Source organism: Myotis davidii, unplaced genomic scaffold (genome assembly GCF_000327345.1).
Source record: "Myotis davidii unplaced genomic scaffold, ASM32734v1 scaffold62, whole genome shotgun sequence".
Classification (NCBI taxonomy): Eukaryota; Metazoa; Chordata; class Mammalia; order Chiroptera; family Vespertilionidae; genus Myotis; species Myotis davidii.
In genome coordinates, this window is record NW_006295180.1 from 1,304,112 (window position 1) to 1,310,418 (window position 6,307).

The following is a 6,307-nucleotide window of genomic DNA, read 5'->3' on the forward strand; positions in this document are numbered from 1 at the left end:
GTTACTAATAGTTAAGTTTTGTGAAAGTCAAAAGTTGCATGTGGATTTTTGACTGCATGGGGGGTGGCACCATATCTCCTATGTTGTTTAAAGGTCAATTGTACTTCAATAAAGTTTTCTCAAAAACCCTGGACAAAATCTTGCCTTAGCCAGATCTTGGCAGGGAAAGTTCATTTTGTTCTTGTTAGGACTAACTAGCATTGGAAAATTTATCGAGTAAGTTGGTAAGTCCTGTGGATTAGAAAAAATTAAGAGTTATAGTTTTTGAGGTAGAATGGAAAAAAGGGGATAAAAATTGTGTTTTTAAAAATCTTGAACTAGCCTTAGCGGATTTGGCTCAGTGGATAGAACGTGGGCCTCTGAACCAAAGGGTCCCAGGTTTGATTATGGTCAAGGGAATGTACTTGGTTATAGGCTCCTCCCTGGCCAGGCCCTGGTTGGGGAGTGTGCAGAAGGGATAACCAATCAATGTGTATCTCTCACATATATATTTCTCTGTCTTTCCTTCTCTCTTCCATTCTCTCTAAAAATCAATGGAAAAATATCCTCAGGTGAGGATTAAAAAAAAATCTTGGAACTAGATTGGACACCTGCAATGGATCAAAATCCATATGTTGAAACCCTAATTCCACTGTGATGGTATTTGGAGGTAGGGCCTTAGGAGATAATTACATTATAAGGGTGGATCCCTTATAAGTGGGATTAGTGCTCTTATAAGAAGAGAATCCAGAGAACTCTCTCATTCTTTCCACCATGTGAAGACACAAGGAGAAGTCAGCAGTCTTCAACCTGGAAGAGCTCTTATCAGAACGTGACCAGGCAGTTACCATGATCTCAGACTTCCAGCCTCTATAACTGTGAGAAGCAAATTTCTGTTGTTTCTGTTACCTGTCTGTGAAACTGTTATGTTATAGTAGCCTGAATGGACTAAGACAGCATTGTGGTTCTTGTGTTTTATCACTGCAGCTGAAACCCAGCCTTTAAAAGATATGACTCCATTGAAAGGAATGCAGCACTGTCTACTGATGAAGCTATGAACTAGTAGCACTATACAGACTATTGGAAAGATGGTGAGCTAGTATACATAGTTAGATAGATGCCGAATATGGCATGGTTTATTCAAATATAAAATATTCTATGAAATATTCTGTGGCACCCCTTTGAGTTTGTTGTGGCTCTCATGGTGCTTCTCTGCACCATTGGAATTTAGCATTAGGATGGGTATGGTAGACTAGATACACTGTAGAAAACCATGTGTCTAGTGAAAATCAATGTTGTTCTAAGAAAACAAAATCTCCAAGGAATCTCCATATCTGTCAAATTCATACAACAGATGCTCTTGAAGGCAGTGGACTATCTATACTAATAAAAGGATAACATGCTAATTAGACCCAACATATTCTGGACATCTTCTGGACATCCTTCTGGACAAAGCCATGGTGGCAGGGGCTGAGGCAGAGGCAGTTAGGGGGCGATCAGGCTGGAAGGAGGGAGCAGTTAGGGGGTGATCAGGCTGGCAGGAGGAAGCAGTTAGGGGGCAATCAGGCCAGCAGGCAGAGGTGGTTAATGACAATCAGGCAGGCAAGCGGCTAGGAGCCAGCGGTCCCAGATTGCGAGAGGGATATCTGACTGCCAGTTTAGGCCCGATCATGCAGGAATTGGGCCTAAGCTGGCAGTTGGACATCCTCTGAGGGGTCCTGGATTGGAGAGGGTGAAGGCTGGGCTGAGTTACACCTCCCCCCATGCACAAATTTTGTTCACTGGGCCTCTAGTAGAAACATAAAATATTAGGGCCCAAGGAAGTGGCGAGAAGTTCTAAAGTTGTGCTTGACCACAGATGCATGTGCCTATTCCAATTTAAATTCGCTGAAATGAAATAAAACTAAGAATACAATTCCTCAGTCACACTAGCCACATGTCCAATGTTCAATAGCCACAGCGCAGATAAAGAACATTTCCATCTTCACAGAGTTCTGTTGGACAACACCCATCTGACCTAAAGTGGGGCTCAGCAAACTCCATCTCCCGCACCGAATCCAGCCCACTGTCTGTTTAGTACAGTCCAGGAGCTAAGAAAGGCTTTTACATTTTAAAATGTAAAATTTTAAAATGGTTGAGAAAAAATTGTGAAAATGAATTTTCTTTCTTGTTATATAAGTACTTACAAATATCCTTGGTTTTGCTTTTTGGCTCATAAAGCTTGTAGTATTTACTATCCAGACCTTTCCAGAAAATGTTTGCCAACCTCTGGTCTGAAGCATTTTCTAACTACAATTGAGGAAACTGAGGCCTGGAGCCAGAAAGTGACCTGTGGTAGATCTGTCTGACCTCTGGTATTTGTTCAACCTGTTTCTTTATTGTGTCCTGAGCTCTTTCCTTCTGAGGGTTCTGTTGTCATTCACCCAGGAGGTAAAACAATGGGTTCCTTTAACTGTATTGTGAACTGGAGAGTGATTAACTCCTTGAAGAGAGCTTGATCACCATTGGTTTATGAGCCTGTCCCAAGTAGGTTCAGGAAAATCATCTGCTGGAGCCACCTGTTCACTAAATATAGACACTGGGATTCTCTTCAAATGAGGTTACAGACAGAAATACCCAGATGGAGTAAAAGTCAATTGTCATCGTACAACTTAAAACTCATGTTCCTCTGTCAGACCACACTGCCTATGATGATCCATGAAGGAATATTTTGAAAATCTTTAATTATCTTAAGATTAGTGCCAGATGTATTGTATTGTTTTGGTATCATGAGTCATAGGCATTAATTTGTCAAATGTAAATGTTTACAATATGCAGTAATCCCCCTTATCAGTGGTTTCTCTTTCTGTGGTTTCAGTTACTGAGGTCAACTGTGGTCTGAAAATATTAAATGCAAAATTCCAGGAATAAATTCATTAAGTTTTAAATTGCATGCCATTCTGAGTAGCACGATGAAATTTCACTGTCCCATCTGAGATGTGAATCTGTCCAGCGTATCCATGCTGTGCATCCTACTCACCATTTAGTCACTTAGTAGGGGGTTTGGTTGGTTATCAGATCCACTGTCAAAGTTTCCCAGTACTTGTGTTCAAGAAACCCTTATTTCACTTCAAGATTAATGAAGCTGGCAATTCAGAAATGCCCAAGAGAAATACAGATGGAGTAAAACACAATTGTGCTTCCTTTATGTGAAAAGGTGAAAGTTCTTGACTTATGTTGAGGTTGCTAAGATCTATGATGAGAACAAGTCTGCTATCTGTGAAATTGTGAAGAAGGAACAAGATATTCCTGCTAGTTTTGCTGTTGCATCTCAAATTGCAAAACTTATGGCTGCAGTGTGTGATCAGTACTTAGTTAAGATGGAAAAGGCATTAATTTTGTGGGTGGAAGACTTCTGCAAGGGATCCCGAAATGAGTGACACCAAGCCATGTACTGCAAGTAAGGGATGATTACACAGATTCAGGAGTAGGATGGGCATTTTATCTTCTCACATCATCACAAGAAAGGTGAATACAGTACAATAAGGAATTTTGAGAGATAGAAAGAGTGAGAGAGAAAACACACTCACATAAATTTTATTACAGTTATTGTTATAATTGTTTTATTTTATTATTAGTTACTAGAGGCCTGGTGTACAAAAGTCATGCACAGATGTTGTCCCTAGGCCTGGCTGGCAATCAAAGCACAAGCATCTGGTGTGGAAGGGTAGGTTCCAGTTGATCTATAGAGTCTGGGCAGCACCTGGGCCCCTGAGCCCTGCACACAACCCTCTGCCTGAGTTATAGCACCTGAGTCCCCACGTGGAGATGTGGTGAGTGTGGCTGGACATGGCAGGCTAGGGCACAGTGTGGGCCTCTGGGCCAACCAGTGGTGTCACATCGAAACCAGGCAGACAGTGTGCTCTCTCCTGGCCGGCCTTGCAGACCGGCGCCTGAGCACTCACAGGTAGCCCGACCAGCTGTAGTCCCCGTGGCTATGGCCCGGCTCACCCAGAAGAAGCTGCATGGGTGTGAGGCGGGCTCCTCACAGGCACCTGGCACTTGAGCGTGGGGGCTTCCCTGGCATACAAGCTCTGGTGTTTCGGTCTCACTCCCCTTGCGACCTTCCACCAAGAGCTCGGGGGACACCCCACATTCTCACCGCACCTCCATCCCTGTCACCCCAGCCCGTAGGTAGCTGGCGAGAGGTCGTGGTGTGTCACCAACACCCGTCATGTTCCGTGTCAGCACACATCATAGCTAATGGTTGAACTTCAGGTCTCCCGGTTGAACTCCTTGTGGAATGACTGCCCGAGGGGACAATTTGCATATTAGACTTTTATTATATAGAATTGTTGTTTTCTTATTTTGCCTAATTTTTAAATTAAACTTTATTATAAATAAAGTATGTATATATAAGAAAAAATAGTATATATAGGGTTCAGTACTATCCACATTTTCAGGCTTCCACAGGGTGGTCTTGGAACGTGTCTCCAATGGATAAAGGGGGGTCTACTATACTGAAATTTTAATAATCCAATTGGTCATTTTTTCATTTTTATTTTTGTTTTAAAAAATATACTAAAATCTAAAAAAGGGGAAAATGGCTTGAATAACGTTGCAGATGAATTAGATCACCTACAGAATATCTACGTTAAAAGAAAGAGTTAAAGTACAATGTACAGCTATCCACATTATTCACAGATTCATGTTTCAAATGTGCATACTGGTACAGTGTATTTGTAACTGCTAAGTCATTAATTACAGTGCTTTCACAGTCATTTGTGGACATGCACAGAGTGGTGAAAAATTTGAGTCACCCAGCACTCACATTTCCAGTTGTTGAACAAGGCCATCTCTGCCTCTGGTTTCAGCTCTCATACTGTGACCTAATGTCTTTTTCATGGTCTATTTGTGCTACATTTCCACACTTTTGTGCTTTTTGTTGGTGATTTCACCATTTAAAATGGCCTCCAAGTACAGTACTGAAGTGCTGTCTAATGTTCCTAAGTGCAGGAGGCTTCAATGTGTTTTAAGCACATGTGTTAGAGAATCTTTGTTCAGGCATGCGTTATAGTGCCGTTGGCTGTGAATTCCATGTTAATGAATCAACAATATATATTGAATGATGTGTCTTTAAACAGAGACACACATAAAACAAGGTTACCGTATCAATGGCTGATGGAACTGATTGGCTGATGGAGCTTGTGACCAGACCCTTGCAGGAACCTAACCTGGAAATTCCCCAGGAGCAATGGGTCAGTATTCACTGAGACATCATGGAACATAACTATGATGAATAATGAGAGTCAATGCTGCTTGTAACATACAAGATCCTGTGAACTCCTCACTGTGCCTCTTGCTGGGCAGCTCTCCTGGGCTGGCCTCAGGGTTCAGACTGCATCTGAACAGGAGGTAGTTTAAAAGTTGGTACAGTAACACATGTGCAAACTGCCCTATTCGCAGGAGTGGCTAGAACTCATTTCTCTAATAACAGGGATTCCTGACTATCATCATCTTAAGGATGAGCTCTTACAACCAACTTGTTGTACTAGTATAATCTCATGAAAGTCTTTTATTCTCCCTGTGGCCCAAGCCAGGTAGTAAGTGACCAATAGGATTGACTTAATTCATAGGCAGGTCAGGTGGAAGATCAAGGTGATCAGGAAGAGACTTTGGCTATGCCACAGCCACCTAGGTTTGGACATTTTCCTGGCTTTATTTGTCACCTGGAAGTTACAGTGTGCACCAGATAGGAGTGGATTCATTGAACTGAGGGCAGATGAATTGGTGTGAAGGTTCAATAAGTACTATTTGGCTTTTGAGGAAGCCAGGACTATAAGAGAAATACCTGAAAGGAAGGAGATAGTCTATAGAATGATCAGGATTTCTTGTTCAGAATCAACAGGTAGATGTTTGGTGGGACCATCACTGTGTGTGGGAAGTCTGCTTGTGATTCAGACCAAGCAGCTGAGTATAGCTAAGACTTTGATGATGTGTGCTAAGCAAGATTCTCTATTTATTATTTCTTTTCTTTTTATAAAGGAGGAAAGTTTCTTTGAGGTTGCTGAGCGCACTGGGGATTCTTTCCGACCTCTTTGGAATATGTAAGAGAAATGATGTTTGAACATTTTCCCCTATTTGGAAGTGTTCTTGGAGTCTGCTATATCATAACTTTAGCTCATCAATGTCAGAGCTACCTTCTGATTGTGCACTGCTTTCTGTGGCATCTTCTGAATTAGCATCAGGGTATAACACATACAGAAATCTTAGGGGAAAGAGAGCCAGAGAGCGAGAGTGAGAGTGAGAGCGTGCATGAGCGAGAGAAAGAGCGGGGGGGGGGGGGGGG

General features: G+C 42.1%; 1 long non-coding RNA gene across 1 annotated transcript in view; it reads right to left on the bottom strand.

Moving 5' to 3' along the window:
* Positions 1–733: 733 nt before the first annotated feature.
* The window catches only part of LOC107184094, a 12,728-nt gene continuing 7,154 nt past the window's right edge, over positions 734–6,307 (bottom strand). Inside the window, exons 2-3 of the long non-coding RNA XR_001514916.1 lie at positions 5,303–5,308; positions 734–800 (exon numbers count right to left, since the gene is read on the bottom strand). This is a non-coding gene — a long non-coding RNA (uncharacterized LOC107184094). The remainder of the gene's footprint in view (positions 801–5,302; positions 5,309–6,307) is intronic.